Genomic DNA, 17,685 nt, shown 5'->3' on the forward strand with positions numbered 1-17,685 from the left:
TATGGTCTTTTCATATAAATTCTAGAATCAGCTTTATATACCTACAAAAAGTCCTGTTGGGATTTTGATTTGAATTGAGTTGAATCTATGAATCAATTTGAGGAGAACTGAATCTTTACTATGTTGAGACTTCTAGTTGATGAACGCAGTACTTTCTTTAATGTGGGTAGTTTCTTTTCTTATGGTTGAGTTATGAGAGTTTTTTTGTGTTCCAGATACAAGTCCTTTATTGGATATGTGATTTGCAAATATTTTATCCCAGTCTGTAGCATGTCTTTTCATTCTTATACAGTGTCTTTGATAGAGCAAAAAAATTTCATTTTGTTGAAATCCAATACATAAATCTTTTCTTTCATGATTGTGTTCTTGGTATCATGTCTAATAACTCTTTGTCTAACTCCAGGCCAGTTTTTCTCAACTTTTTCCTTTAAATTTTTATAATTTTGTATTTTACATGTAAATCTTTTAGTTAATTCTTATGTAAGATTTGAAATTAAGATGAAGGTTCATTTTTTTGCACATGGTTGTCTGGCTGTTCCAACACCATTTGTTGAATGGCTATCATTCCTTTATGAAATTACTCTTGCAACTTTATGAAAAGTATCTAGAATATATTTGTGTGGGTCTGTTTCCAGCTTCTCTGTTCCATTGATCTATGTGTCTATCCTTTTGTCAATACACACTGAATTGATTGCTACAGCTTTATATTAAATCTTAAAATCTGATAGTGTGATTTCTCCAACTTTACTACTCTGTTTCAAAATTGTTTTGGTTATTACAGTTCCCTTGACTTTCCATATAAATTTTAGAATCGGCTTGTCTGGATCTGTAAAAATACTCCTGAGGTTTGCTTGGAATTACATTAAATCTATAGATCAATTTAGGCAGAGTGACATCTTTCTTTTCTTTCTTTTTTTTTATGAGACCAAGTTTCGCTCTTGTTGTCCAGGCTGGAGTGCAATGGCGCGATCTCAGCTCACTGCAACCTCTGCCTCCTGGGTTCAAGTGATTCTCCTGCCTCAGCCTCCCTAGCTGGGATTAGAGTCATGAGCCACCATGCCTGGCTAATTTTGTATTTTTAGTAGAGACAGGGTTTCTCCATGTTGGTCAGGCTGATCTCGAACTCCTGACCTCAGGTGATACACCCACCTCGGCCTCCCAAAGTGCTGGGATTATAGGCATGAGCCACCGCGCCCAGTCAAATTACATTTTTTCTATGTTAATTCTTTCAATCCACAAAATAGTATATGTCTCCATTTATGTAGGTCTTTTTTGCTTTATTTTACTAAGATTTTGTAATTTTCAGCATGCAGACCCTGTTCATGCTTTGTTACACTTGTACCTATATGTTTCATTTTTTGGAGCTAATGTAAATTTTTAAAAAAATGTTTAGTTGCCAATTATTCATTGCTAGTATAAAGAAACACATTTGACTCTTTGTGTTGAACCTTGTACCCCGTAATCTCATTAAACTCACTTTTTAGTACTTGGAATTTGCTTATGAATTCCTTGAAATTTTTGTCATAGACAATCATGTCACCTGAAAATCTGCCTGCCTTTTATTTAATTTCTTAACCTTATTAACTGGAAAGGGCACCCAATAAAATATTTGTTGAATGATGGGAGTAGATATCTGTATTAGTCCGTTCTCATGCTGCTAATAAAAACATAACCAAGACTGGGTAATTTATAAAGGAAAGAGGTTTAATTGACTCACAGTTCCGCAGGGCTGAGGAGGCCTCATGAAACTTACAATTACGGCAGAAGGGGAAGCAAACTCATCCTTCTTCACACGATGGCAGGAAGGAGAAGTGCTGAGCAAAACGGAAAAAATCGCCGTATAAAACCATCAGATCTCATGAGAACTCACTCACTATCACAAGAACAACATGAGGGTAACCACCTCCATGATTAAATTACCTCCCACTGGGTCCCTCCCATGACACATGGGAATTATGGGAACTACAATTCAAGGTGACATTTAGGTGGGAACAGAGAAACAAAAAGTATCAATATCCTTGCCTTATTCCTAAATTGAGGGAAAAAGCATTCAGTCTTTCACCATTAAGAATGATGTTAGTTTTTGTGTATGCCTTTTATCAGGTTGAGAAAGTTTCTATTTCTAGTTTGCAGAGAGTCTTTATCATGAATGAATGTTGAATTTTGTCAAATACTTTTCCTGCAACAATTGATATGATCATGTGATTTTTCTTCTTTAGACTGTTAATATGGTGGACTACAATGAAAAATTCTCCAGTATTGAACCAGTCTTATATTCCCACTACAATCTCTATTTGGTCATGGTATATTATTGTTTTTATGTTTAAGGATTCAGTTTGTTAATATTTTACTGAAGATTTTTGCATTTATGTTAATGAAGTATATTTGGTTGTGTTTAAAAGATTGTTTTTCTTATGCTGTCTTTTGCATCAGGGTAATGCTGGCCTCATAAATTGAGAGTGTTCTCATGTCTTCTTATTTCTGGAAGAGATTGTATGGAATTGGTATTAATTTTCCACAAATAATTGGTAGAATTTGCCAGTGCAACCATCTGAGTTAGAAGGTTGCTTTTTTGGAAACTTTTAACTGAAAGTTAAGTTTAATTAATATAAATTTAATTTCTTCTAGGTTTTCAAATCTGTATCTATAGAGTTGTTCTTAGTATTCCCTTATTATCTATTTAATGTTTATGGAATAGTGGTACCCCCTCTTTCATTCTTGATATTGGTAATTCATGGCTTATCTCTTTTTTTGGTCAGTTTTGATAATATCATTAATGTCAAAAAATCAGCTTTTGTTTTTATCAATTTTTTTCCCATTGTTTTTCTGGTTTTAATTTCATTGCTCTCCACTCTTGTCTTTGTTATATTCTTATGTCTGCTTGTTTGGGTTTATTTTAGTTTTATTTTTCTAGTTGTTTAAAGTGAAGGATTTGAGGACTTCTTTTCTCAGGTAACCATTTAATGCTATCAATTTTTTAAATTTTTGCAAAAAACTTTGTGTGGTAGAAAAAATACTCAGGCCTGGAGTTGAGGGTGCATCGGATTTACATTTGCATGTAAGATATTTGATATTTGTGACATAATGAACCCATCAAATTATTTGAGAGAGGGTAACAAAATGATCCCAAATGTGAAAGCTCCAGACAGCCTAGTACAGAATTAATCACAGAGTGGTAATAGGCAAGAGTTTTCAGAAAGCAAAGAATAGGCAACACATTCTCTGCACAGGGTGGGAAGCTCTTCTGCAAGGCTCTAGACCTCCTTTACTAAAAGGCATCTGATGGCCCTGTGTACACTAGCATTCTTTAGTTCTACCTGCTCCTACTTTCATGTTTCTTCTACTAGGAAATACTGATAAACATTGTAGGTGTGTTGATGGTACACTTTTTACAATATACTCATTTGTACCCAACATGATTCACTCAATAAATGATTTTTGTGGTTGCTATCGTCTTTGTTTTTTAAAAAGTTATTATTTCTAATTATTATGGAAATATAGTAGTTGTACATACTCAATAAATAATAAATATTTCTGATGTCCTTGAGACCACAAAACAATTAAGTCTCATATTTTAATGAATTTATAGTTCCCTTAGGTAGAAGCACAATATACACAAATGAGATCTACATTAATCTGTAATAGCTATCATTTAATTTAAATATACTATGCACCAGACGTTGTATATGCTGGGTGTGTTACATACATGTAATCTTTACCACCTTTTTGCAAGGCATAAATAATAGGAGGGACAGTTTCATAGAAAGAAAGCTGACCAACCAGAAAAAGCTCAGGACCAGACAGATTCACAGCCAAATTCTACCAGATGTATAAAGAAGAGCTAGTACCATTCCTACTGAGACTATTCCAAAAAATTGAGGAGGAGGTACTCCTCTCTAAGTGAGGTCAGTATCATCCTGATACTGGCAGAGACACAACTAAAAAAGAAAACTTCAGGCCAATATCCTTAAGGGACACAGATGCAAAATCCTCAACAAAATACTGGCAAAGCAAACCAAGCAACACATCAAAAAGCTAATCTGCCACAATCAAATAGACCTTATCTCTGGGATGCAAGGTTGGTTCAACATATGCAAATCAATAAATGTGATTCACTACCTAAACGGAACTAAAAACAGAAACCACATGATCATCTCAATAAATATAGAAAAGGTTTTCAATAAAATTCAACATCTCTTCATGTTAAAATCCTTCAACAAATTAAGCATTGGAGGAACATATGTAAAAATAATGAGTCAGCTATGAAAAATCCAAACCAATATCATACTGAATAGGCAAAAACTGGAAGCATACCCCTTGAAAACTGGAACAAGACAAGGATGCCCTCTCTCATCACTCCTATTCAACAGAGTACTGGAAGTCCTAACCAGAACACTCAGGCAACAGAAAGAAATAAAAGGCATCCAGGTCAGGTGCGGTGGCTCACAACTGTAATCCCAACACTTTGGAAGGTCAAGATTGGTGGATCACTTGAGGTCAGGAGCTCGAGACCAGCCTGACCAACATGGTGAAACCCAATCTCTACTAAAAATACAAAATTAGCTGGGTCTGGTGGTGCATGCCTGTAATCTCAGCTACTTGTGATGCTGAGGCAGGAGAATCACTTGTAGCTGGCAGGTGGGGGTTACAGTGAGCCGACATTGCACCATTCATTGCACTTCAGCCTGGGCAACAAGAGTGAAACTCTGTCCCCCAAAAAAAAAAAAAAGAAAGAAAGAAAGAGAAAAGAAAAAGAAAAAAAAGGCATCCAAATAGAAACAGAAGAAGTCAAACTATTCCTGTTTGCAGACAATATGATTCTATACTTAGAAAACCTCATAGTCTCTGCCCAAAAGCTCCTAGATCTGATAAACAACTTCAGCAAAGTTTCAGGATACAAAATCAAGGTACAAAAATCAGTAGCATTCCTATACACCAAGAACATGTAAACTGAGAGCCACACGAAGAATGCAGTTCCATTCACAACAGGCATAAAAAGAATAAACACCTAGGAATACAGCTAACCAGGGAGGTGAAAGATCTCTGCAAGGAGAACTACAAAACACTGCTCAAAGAAATGAGAGTTTACACAAATAAATGGAAAAACATTCCATGCTTATGGATAGGATGAATCAATATCATTAAAATGGCCATACTGCCCAAAGCAATTTATAGATTCAATGCTATTCCTATAAACTACCTATAACATTCTTCACAGAATGAGAAAAACTATTCTAAAATCCATATAGAACCAAAAAGGAGCCCAAATAACCAAAGCAATCCTAAGCAAAAAGAACAAAACAACAAGCATCACACTATGTAACTTTAAATTATACTACAAGCCTACAGTAACCAAAATAGCATGGTACTGGTACAAAAACAGACATATATAGACAAATGGAATGGAATAGAGAGCCTATAAATTATGCCACACACCTACAACTATCTGATCTTCAACAAAATCAACAAAAACAAGTAATGGGGAAAGGATTCCCTATTCAGTAAATGGTGCTGGGATAACTGGCCAGCCACATGCAGAAGTTTGAAATTAGACCCCTTCCTTACACCATATACAAAAATCAACTCAACGTGGAATAAAGACTTAAATGTAAAACCCAAAACTGTAAAAACCCTAGAAGACAACCTAAGCAACACCATTCTTGACATAGGAGCAGGCAAAGATTTCATGACAAAAATGCCAAAAGCAATACCAACGAAAGCAAAAATTGACAAATGGAACCTAATTAAACTAAAAAGCTTCTGCACAGCAAAAGAAACTATCAACAGAGTAAACAGACAACCTACAGAATGGGAGAAAATATTCACAAACTATGCATCTGACAATAAAGTCCAGAATCTATAAGGAACTCAAACAAATTTACAAGCAAAAAACAACCCCACAAACAAAAAGCCCACAGAGTGGGCAAAGAACATGAATAAACACTTTTCAAAAGAAGACATAAATGCAGTCAACAAGCATGTGAAAAAAGGCTCAACATCACTAATCATTAGAGAAATGCAATTCAAAACCACAGTGAGATACCATCTCACCCAGTCAGAATGGCTATGATTAAAAAGTCAAAAAATAACAGATGCTGACGAGGTTGTAAAGAAAACGGAATGCTTATATACTGCCGGTGGGAATGTAAATTAGTTGAGCCATATGGAAAGCAGTTTGGTAATTTCTCAAAGAACTTAAAACAAAATTACCACTTGACCCAGCAAATCCTGTTATTACTTATATACCTGAAAGATGTAAATTGTTCTACCATAAAGACACAAGCATGCATATGTTCATTGCAGCACTATTCACAATAGCAAAGACATGGAATCAACCTAAATGCCCAGCAATCGTAGAACAGATAAGGAAAATATGGTACATATATACCATAGAATACTATGTAACCATAAAAAGAACAATATCATGTCTTTTACAGTATAATATCGATGTAGCTGGAGGCCTTTAGCCTACGCAAACTAACACAAGAACAGAAAATCAATACAGCATGTTCTCACTTATAAGTGGGAGCTAAACACTGAGTACATATAGACACAAAAAAGGGAACAACAGACACTGGGGCTCCTTGAAGGTAGAGAGTGGGAGGAGGGTAAGAATAAAAAACTACCTATTTGGTACTATGCTTGATGACAAAATAATCTGCACACCAAACCCCTGTGACATACAATTTACCTATATAACAAACCTGCACATGTACCCCTGAACCTAAAATAAAAGTGAAAAAAAATAATATAAATTTTGGAGTCAGAAACCAAGTTTGAATCTCTGCTGTCTCACTTACTAGCTGCATGACTTAGGCCAATTATGTAAACATTCTAAATTTTAGGGTTTTTTAAATTTTAAAATGTGGATAAAAGCTGTTGTGAAGATTAAAAGCAATGATATGGGAAAAAGATCTGGTAGGATAGGGAAAGTAGGGATTTTGAAGTCTATACCATAATACTTCACTTCAAACCCAACATCACTCATGTTAGCTATGAGATCTTCAGCCAGATACCTAACATCTTGAGTTTTAATACCTCATATATAAAACAGCTGATTAGATAGAAAGACACAGACAGGTAGGTACGTAGATAGCTAGATATATGCATAGATAGATAAATAGATAAATAGCTACAGAAAGAGAAAGAGATAGGTAGATAGATCATCTTCCTCTTTACCTCAAAACCTCTTCTTTAGGAATCCCTTTCTCAATTGCTGGCAACTCCATCCATCCACTGAGCTATTGAGATCAAACAACTTGGGATAATTTTTCACTCTTTCCCATGACTCATGATCAATCTGAGAGTTAATTCTATTAGTTCTGTCTTCAACATCTATTCAGATTCTTTCACATACACTATTTCCTCTTCTATTATCATGGTCTGAGACACCTGTCTTGTTACCATAATTTCCTAACTGATTTTCTTGTTTCCCTCTTTACTTTCCCACCCACCATTTTTATCCTGGCAGCAAAAATAACCCTTTCAACCTTAAATCAAATCAAATGCCTCAATGGCTTCCCATCTCAGTCAGAGTAAAAGCTGATCTTTACAATGACTTAACAGGTCCCTCCAAAGCTCTCCCAACACTGCCACTCAGCTGTCCAGCCACCCCCGTGATTTCTTATCCTACACTTTAACCCGCACTGCTCCACTCCAGGCCAACTGCCTGTGTCAACCCGGGAACTCTTGAATTTCTCTCTCACCTCAGAGACTTTACACTTCCTATTTCTCCCACCTGGAATATTCTTCATCCAAATAGCTTCAAGACTCTCAGCCTCACCTCCTTTAAGTTTTTGCTCAAGTTTCATCTTCACAGCGAGGCCTTCCCTGTCCACTCCATTTGAAAATCCAATAGCCCACTCCATCCAGCACTCTCTATTCCCTTACTCTAACTTATTTTTCTCTATAGCATTGATCACCATCTAACACTATTATATTGTACTTATTTACTTTTTTGTTTTTGTCTGTTTCCTCATTACATGTGCGTACACACACACACACACACACACACACTAGTGGAAACTCTGAGAGCAAGTATTTTGGGCAGTTTTGTTCATTTTTGTATCCCAACAACCTAAAATAGTATCATGAACTTAGTATTATCTCTCTCATCCTTCTTTTTGTTCCTCTCTCCTCCCTTCCCCTCCTCTCCATTCCCTTTCCCTCCCCGCTCCTTTCTTTCTCTAAAATATATATGTGTACATATCATGGCAAAATTTCTTTGTTCATGGAACCCTAGAGGAAGTGGTATACAAAGCAAATCTTAGTTTCCTTAGCTTGTTAGAAACAAGCCCTTTCATTGGGAAAGAATGTACGATTTATGGTACATTTAACATGTATGTACTAGAACCTACTGTGCACCAGGTACTATTTTATTTAGGATAAATAAGAAGTAATCTCTGTCCTCAATGCACTGTCTAGTTTAAGAAAGAAACAAGTAGATACATAAGAAATAATAGAAAGGTGCTCACAAAAACAATATTTTACTTAGTGAGAAGGCAATTGTGAGAGGTTTAAAAATAGGTCTGATGTGGTGGAGACAAATCTGGCAATAACAATCAATTACAGAGAAGACTAATGGCACAGTGTGAGTTTGGTGCAGAAGTTTCCTTATTTGATCAACCTAGGGGGTTGCTCAAAATGATCCAAGTGTTCCTTTGACAATGAGTCATCCATAATTTCATGATTGCTTTTGCTGTGTTTGTGGTTATGAAATGATCCTCATACCACCATTCCTAATATTAGAAAATTCCGTTCTAACCAGTACAAATTGTCAGGCAAGAGAGTAGGTGTTTATAGTATGGGTTAATTTGTTCTCCAGCAGGCCTGAGTTCCAGTGAACTCAGCATTTGCTGAATAAGAAACACATACTAGAACCTTCCTTAATTTGCTGAATGGGAATAAACAAGAGGTGCTTGGGGGCACATTCAGGGGAGCTCAAAGAGCTAGAAAGGAGCAATGGGGAGGGTGAATAGTAATAGCTAAAGTGTTCTTGTATTCTGAAAATGAAATTGCCCTTCTGAGTATACATTTAGCAAACTGGCAGATTCATAACTCCAAGGTTCAGAGGGCTAAACATGCCAATAGCAACAGCAAAAAGAAGACTTAAGGACATTCCTTTAATTTCCAAACCTTTCATTAGTGAAAACTTTTGGAGCTGTGTTTCATGCCCTAGAAGTCTAACTCCATGTAAGGTTGAGGGTGGAAACTTTGAACAAAGGGAACATCTAGGGGGACACACACACACACACACACAATCTTTAATGGAGTTCTTTGGGAAATAGCAGGAATAGCTGGTGGCTGTATGGTGCCTGGTTATTCCACCTGCATTATCCCATCTAACACTCATGGCCTCCCTGAGAGGTATGTACTGTTCATTTTCCTCATTTGATGAAATAAAAAACTGAGACTCAGAGAGATGAAGTGACATTCCCAAGAGGCAGAGCCAGGACTTGAATCCTAGTCTTCTTACTCCAGACAAGTGACAATTCTACTCTTGTCTTTTCCTACTTGCTGTGCTGAAATCCTGAAAAACAGAGTTTGTACAGCTCTAGTCTATAGTAGTGTTTCTCATCCTTAGTTCCACACTGAAATCACCAGGAGATACTTAAAAACCCTCTGATGCCTGGGTCCCAGCACTAGAGATTCTAACTTAATTTCTCTGGAATACAATCTGGGAAATGGGTTTTGTTTTTGTTTTTGAAAAAGGGTCTCACTCTGTCGCCCAGGCTGAAGTGCAGCAGCATGATCACAGTGCACTGCAGCCTCAACCTCCTGGGCTCAAGTGATTCTCCAATGGGATTTTCTAAAGCCCCTCCCTGCCAGGTAATTCTAATGTTTAATCAAAATTCAGAACAACTATGAAGAAATTATTTTAAATGACAGATTCCCTGAGCCCCATCCTAGGTTTATTGAATTAGAGCCCCAGAGGCAAGTTGGCATAATTGTGTTATTTTATAATCCTCCCATGCCATTCTAGTAAGCAGCCAAGTTTGGGAACCACTGGTCTACTCTATGACCTTCAGAGCTGCTCAAGGTGGGTAATTACTGAAGAACCAGTTATTAGTCCGACTTCTGTCCCTGTCCATGTTATCATGGGGAACTGATTTATCGTCACAGCATCTGTGTTTCTTAATCTTAAAATGAGGCGATTGGTATTTGTCCTGTCAATCTCTTTGGAATGCTCAAGAGAAAAGGGACAAATATGAAAGTGTTTTAAAAGGTATTTTAACTTGTAAGGTACACAGTTGTAAGGTATTAGTATTATTATTATTATTATTATTGAACTGGTGTTCCCAATTTTTATCTCTAAAATTAACTCCTGAATAGACCATGTCCATAGGAGAAGGGTTCTAGTCTTGGCTTCTGATTCACATTTTATCCTCTTTATAACTCACAAGAAGGTAGTCTATTGGCTAAGAAGAAAAGTAGCTGCAGATGCTCTTTCCCATCAGAGGAAAAAATACACAGAGGAAGCTTGCCCCAGTGAGGGGAAATGGAAAGAGATGAAAATTGTATAACTTCAACCACAAGCATTTGTTGTCAAAGACACAAATTCAACCAAAGGACTGAAACATTAGCCAATATGCTTTCCCAGCATTCAAATTCAATTCAGAAATAAGACTTCCCATTACTAATATCATCCCATCCCATCGGGAGCATGCAGCTTCTTCATCTGGGTTTTCTGTGTCTAAATCTATAATGGAAATATTAGGAGTGACTTGGGAGTGGGGAGAAGCTACACAAAGAAATAGAGTACATTGCACAGATGCTTTCTCGGTTTAGATCCAACTCCTGACTTCTAATAGGTCACTACTGTTCAAATTTTTAGGAGGAAGACACAAAAGGACTGATGATCATCTAGAAGGTTTAACCCTTTCAAGCCTGAAGAAGACTTTGAGAGACACTAATCTTGGGGTCCACTCCCAGACATTCTGACTTAAATGTCCTCAGGTGACATCATGTGATTTTTAAAAACCTTCCATGGAGATTCTAATGGTTCATCAGTGCTGAGATTACAAGGAGAGAAGGATGACAGAATAAAAAGAGCCATGTCTTTATCCCCAGGCCTTTACCTTCCCCCAGGGGTTCTTCTGTGGTCTAACCGCCAATCCACCACCATTCTAACCTCAATGGAGTATCTATCCTTCTGTAAAGCTCCTGACCAACTGTCTCAGGAATGGGAGTGACTCTGCCATAGTTTTTTAAAAGACTTGATTAAATTCTGAGGGAAAAGCAAGTTAAAATGACCAAGAAAATATAAGAAATTGATATGGTTATAAATACAGATTTTTGGCCAAAGTTTCTGTCACATACAGCACTTGCTAGCAGCCTATTCTCAAGAAAAATCCTGATGAAAACAATTATCCACTATGCCACCATTACCATGAGGGTGTTTCTAGCATGTAAACAGGTTATTTCAGCACACACATACACATTCACATACAAACAACGCTGGGTTATGTAAATATAGGTATGAGACAAGGTTTCCCTCAAATTATCCCTCAGAAAAGAAAGAATTGTCATATATTCCAGTTTTTATACCAGCTCCTGTATTACTGGGCTCTCTTATAATTGCTTTATCAACAATGTATTATTTAGGGTGAACATATTAACCAAATAAATGCTATTTTTGATGTCAAATTAGTAGAGATTACCTGACAAAAAGCATTAAATGGAAGGCAAGTAAATTTAACCAAAATTCACAATTATTTCTGCATTACAACCTCACAATTTTACTTGCTTTTTTTTTAAAAAAAAAGAAAACACCTTTTAAAGATCATTTATTCTAACAATTATAAAAATATACTAGGATGAATTTTTTAATTCAGATATTATACAAATGGATACTAAAAACTAGAAATAAAATCTGCTGTGGCAAATCATACACATGTAAAAACTGCTGTGTCTCAAACCAGTGAGCCAATAAGTGCTCCAGAAAATTATATGGCTCCAAAGGTGGTGCTAATAAAGAGGAAAACACTGATGTCTTTCTCATACTATTTGAGTGGAAAAAAGACACAAAATTTGAGTTAAAAGCCATATTTCTCAACATATTTTTCTATAATATGAAATAATGAATACCTACGTATATCTAAATTTATATATTACATATTATCTTTTTTAATTTAATGGAGAAAATGGAGGAATCATTTATGATTAGGCATAAACAGAAGAAGGGTTGATTCTCACAGTATTTTTCAGAGCCTTAAATATACTTACATGCACTGTTGCTCCCTGAAGTGGGGGATATATATGGTATATCTCTCATTCTTATTTGATCCATGTGAGACAAGAATCCTACAGAACATATATTGGGAAATACTGCTCTTACCCAGAATGACCCAGTCAACCTCGAAAATGCCTCTCACAGTTTCCTTTCCTTTGACATCCAAGCAGAATGCCTCCTTGTGTGGGTGACATCCTACAGTCCACCACACTGAAACCCAAAAATCACACACTGAGCAATGGGAGGTCAAGTAGCACCTGCCACATGCCAGGCACACGACAATGAGTAATAATATGAATTGTAATTACAATGAATTGAGCATCCCTGGGGCTGTGATACTGATAACAAAATGAGTAATAATAACTGCCAATGATACTAATGAACACATGTGGAGTACATACTATGTGGGAGGCTCCTTACTAATTTCTTAACATTTAATTTTCCCTACAGTGATCCCCACAAGATTGGTAGTCGTAACCATTTCATAACTAAACTGGTAGTCACAGTCAAAATAACTTGCCCAAATCACATAACTAGTAAGTGATCAATAGCAATTACTTAACCACCTATGACGCTGCATTTCTTAATCTTTAATTCCTCATAATTTACTCTCAAATTGTTTAGGAGCAAAAGTAGTCTACCTTCATACTGCAGAGTTATACTTTGAACTCAAAATGATTGGCTTTTATACAGTAGCTCCAGCTGGTGGCAGACAGAAGGAAATAAAATGCATTAGTAAAAGGCCTGCCTGATATTAACCCAGAACTTCAAAAGAAGTCCAACAATTGACTAGAAATGTTTTGTTTTCGTATTTTTTAAAAGATACTTGTTCTATTGTATTTGATAACTCTTCAGTGAAGAAAATCCAGGTAATTGTTCCTTCAACAAGGAATTATTGATAACGTGGAAAAAGCCAGACCAATTTAGGTTTGAATCTGGGCCCCCACATGACTCTAAACACGATTCTTAGCTACTTCTCATCTACACAATTGGGGAAATTATAACTTCCTTGTAGAATTTTTATGAGATGTAAAATATATAATGTCATTTGTAAAGAATTCGTCCAAAGAATGATAGTTTTCTCTCCCTTTGAAAGAACAATTGAAAAGACTCCATTTGCTTTTCTCCCCTTTCGCTTATTGGTGCTCATATTATTTGCAAGTTTCCTTTAGGGGGTGATCACCCTGTGCTCAGAGTGGTATTTTATTTTTAAGTGGTTTAGATTTGGCTGAAAAAGGTAACCCTAACTATAGAAGGCTTCAAATCCCATCCGGGAGTCTCCTTGGGCAAAGGCCATACAACCTTCCCACCAGCAGAGAGGCATTTATGTACACTGATGGAGCTTTGGTGATGAAAGCTGCAGACCAGAAGATGGTCTCTGTATTTCCTCAGCACACTTTCCTCATTGTACACGGTTTTAGTTCCCCAGCCACCAGGAACTCATTCCCCCCTTCTTCTCCCCCAGAGAATCCTTTTATATAAAAGACAAGTATAAGTACTATTTGTATTCTGTCTTTTAAAACCACAGAATGCTGGTCTGGCATGGTGGCTCACGCCTGTAATCCCAGCACTCTGGGAGGCCTAGGAGAGTAGATCACTTGAAGTCAAGAGTTCGAGACCAACCTGGCCAACATGGTGAAACCCCGTTTCTACTAAAAAAATACAAAAATTAGCCTGGTATGGTGGCCCGCACCTGTACTCCCAGATACTTGGGAGGCTGAGGCAGGAGAATCGCTTGAACTCAAGAGACAGAGGCTGCATTGAGCTGAGATCATGCCACTACACTCCAGCCTGGGTGACAGAGACAGACTGTCTCAAGAGAATTAAAAAAAAACAAACAACAACAAAAACTCCACAGAACGCATATTGAGGTATGTAATGTAAATTGTAATTAAGAAAAGTGTTAAATCAGCTTAAAATTATGTATACAGTAGCACTAATATATTATTTTATCTTTCCATTTGAATTATGAATAAATTATTTTAGCATTTTTGCAGATTTGCACTTAACTTTTCAAATATAACTAAATCTTTATACTTTGCAGATGAAGGGGATACTTTCTTTTTTAAATCAAAAACAGTGGAATCTGTCAAGGTAGGGGGAAGTAACTACAATTTTGGAAAGATAAAATGTTTCAAAAATGTAAATGCCATAGACCAGAACACATAGTGAATTAGGTTTTTCATAGGGATATACCACAGGTGTCTTTAAACTCTGATAATGTAACTTGCTCACTTTAGTTTACTTGTGAAAAAAATGTAGATAATATCATATAATATAGAGTTGCTATGAGGATTATATAAAATGATATGTGTAAAGAGCCTGGCAGGAGACCCAGCATGTAGTGAACATTCAATTAATATTAGTTCCTTTTACTTTTTCCTATGTAAAGATGGGCTTCGCTTAACACATTCTGATTCTGCAAAAGTGGCTTAAATATTCTTTGGAGACAAAGATCGCAGCTTTTTGCAGACAGCTTAAAACCCTCAAATACCCAGAGTGAACACCAACCAAAAATAAAATAAGTTAAAGTCAGTGTGAAAATTGTAAACATAGATTTAAATTATTTTCTTTACAAAGCCTGCAGAAAATATGTTACATGTGGTAATGAAAAAGAAGGTGAAAAGCTGTCGCAACTCAGACAACAATTCTGTGGAGTCTCTATCCCTCAATGTGTCCATCTTCCTTACAGGTATAAAAATAATGAAAACAAAGAATATAGTAAAGGGCTCAGAGCTCTTCCTCTCAACACTCATTATTCTGACATGAAAGCAGCTATTTGTAAAGTAATGCCTAGAATTCCTGTTGGTTTATAATTAGAATGAATAACATTCTGTTATCCTCCTTTTATTGAAAATCAAGGGGAAATCAAATTTTAAGCAGCAGCTATGAGGATGGAAATGCTTAATCTCCAAAGGATTTATAATTATTGCCTCTTATTTCACAGTACTGGGAGCTGAAGGCAACCTATATCCAAATGAAAAGAAGACAAACAGCATACATAAAAATTGGATGAACTACCCAACAAGAAAATGTTCTTACATTGATTCATTTCCAATCATTTTCTTGAGGCTTTGAAATGGTCCTCAACTTACCAGAAACAGCAAGCCTTCCACATTTGAAACACAACAAGGTAATCTAGACTATGTAGCTAGCTAATGAAGAACAGTAAGTAAATGACACTGACAATAGCCTACATTTGTAGAAATAAAGCACTTTCCTTTCCATTATCTCATTTGATCCTCAATAGCTGTGTGACATTGGTAAGGCAGGTGTTTCTTATTATCTCCATTTTACTCCTGAGGAAACTGAGGCTCAGCAGGTTATACAGGAGATAGTAAAGCTAGGAAGTAGGAATGAGAAAAGGATGGGAAAGGGGAAATGTTGACTCAATGGGAAGGAAAAGATGGGCAACAATGATTTTAGAATGCCAAGAGTTCTCCATGGGGATGGGGCAGTATATAATAAATGCAATTTTCTGGTCGGGCGCCGTGGCTCACACCTGTAATCCCAGCACTTTGGGAGGCCGAGGCAGTAGGATCACTTGAGGTCAGGAATTCCAGACCAGCCTGGCCAACGTGGTGAAAACCCGTCTTTACTAAAAATACAAAAAAATTAGCCAGGCGTGGTGGCAGGCGCCTGTAGTCCCAGCTACTTGGGAGACTGAGGCAGACGAATTGCTTGAACCCAGGAGGCAGAGGTTGCAGTGAGCTGAGATCATGCCACTGCACTACAGCCTGGGCAACAGAGCGAGACTCCGTCTCCAAAAATAAATAAATAAATAAATGCAATTTTTTTAGCAGAGTAGGAGTAGATAAGACACCAGTGGCCGGGCGCGGTGGCTCAAGCCTGTAATCCCAGCACTTTGGGAGGCCGAGACGGGCGGATCATGAGGTCAGGAGATCGAGACCATCCTGGCTAACACAGTGAAACCCCGTCTCTACTAAAAAATACAAAAAAATAGCCGGGCGAGGTGGCGGGCGCCTGTAGTCCCAGCTACTCGGGAGGCTGAGGCAGGAGAATGGCGCAAACCCGGGAGGCGGAGCTTGCAGTGAGCTGAGATCCAGCCACTGCACTTCAGCCTGGGCAACAGAGCCAGACTCCGTCTAAAAAAAAAAAAAAAAGACACCAGTGACCCTCTCTGCTTGCATGCAATCTTGTGTTCCTGGGCTTGAGCCTGGCATGGTTTGCAGCTGGGTACAAGAACACAAGCAATGTGATTCATTCTGGCACTACTTAAAGTACATCTCAGATGTAAAAACAAAGGAGAATATGCCACCAACCTGGTTTATTTGGGTGAATATAAAAAGGAGATTACTCAAAGCTTTAAAAAAAATTTCTTAATGGGCTGTGTTTCTTACCCCACCCTTAGGGAGTGTTGGCTAGGAAGACTTATGTATTGTATTAGGTATCATGAAAGGTGGGGAAAAACAGAGTAGGGCAACCCAAAGTCAAAATCAACAACCTTTATGAATCTGAGCCATGGACTCTTTGCCTAAAGGGGATGAGGGAGGAACCAAGTTTCCACCCTGTTAATGCAGAAATGAGAGCAATTGTTGATAGAAAAAGGAAAATTTTTTCCTCTCCTCACCTCCCCAGAAAAAAGCATGATTAAATAACGACAGTTTCCACCCCAAGTCCCCATAGCCTAATTAGAAAGTAAAAATGGTGTGCTTTTAAAAACATATACACAATTCATATATAAAACAACAGAGTAGGGTGTTTCCCTCCAAACTTGGGTCTAGTGTAATTACACACAGTAATTAACAACGAATTTGTAAACAGTCCTGTTGGCTCTGTTCAGGTGCCAAGTGTGGTAGTCCAGTGGATCATCAGCTACGGGTGTAGATCCCTAATCTAAAGGCACTGAAACCTCTGGATGATGAGTGATGGATTCCAAATGATTGCATAGACTTGAGGGAAAAGAATAAGGCTTTGGGACTGAAAAAGAGCCAGACACCTGGGTTACTTTCTTGATGCCAAATGTCATCCCTCTGGTCCACAGACCTCTTTTGGACAGAATCAAATGCAAGCACATGCAGTAAAGCACAGACTCAGCCCAGCACTTAACTCTCTGCCAGCCTGAGATTAGGCCTGAGGACATCAGTCTCAGCCAGAAGAGAAGGAGTGCCAGAAAGCTTGAATTTGGCCTGCCATCCTGTGTTTGCTGGGACTTGTAGCATCAGTATTGGTGCTAGATGGCAAATTCCTGTAGGCCTATGTGTGAGGTTGAACAGAATTATTTGCTTAATGAAGGCTTTGGGTAATGGATTATGGTCCCATGGTGATCAAACCATTTCGGCTATTCCCACACATAGGGATCACATCACCATCAATGAAACCAGGCTAGCTTGAAATTAAAATGTAGACCAGGCCGGGCACAGTGGCTCACGCCTGTAATCCCAGCACTTTGGGAGGCCGAGGCGGGAGGATCACGAGGTCAGGATATCAAG

General features: G+C 37.6%; 1 long non-coding RNA gene across 1 annotated transcript in view; it reads right to left on the reverse strand.

Moving 5' to 3' along the window:
- Positions 1–17,685, reverse strand: part of LOC144334556 (uncharacterized) — a 151,448-nt gene that overhangs the window by 114,175 nt on the left and 19,588 nt on the right. The window contains exon 2 of the long non-coding RNA XR_013404519.1: positions 1,718–1,814. This is a non-coding gene — a long non-coding RNA (uncharacterized LOC144334556). The remainder of the gene's footprint in view (positions 1–1,717; positions 1,815–17,685) is intronic.

This window comes from Macaca mulatta, chromosome 14, assembly GCF_049350105.2.
Source record: "Macaca mulatta isolate MMU2019108-1 chromosome 14, T2T-MMU8v2.0, whole genome shotgun sequence".
Classification (NCBI taxonomy): domain Eukaryota; kingdom Metazoa; phylum Chordata; class Mammalia; order Primates; family Cercopithecidae; genus Macaca; species Macaca mulatta.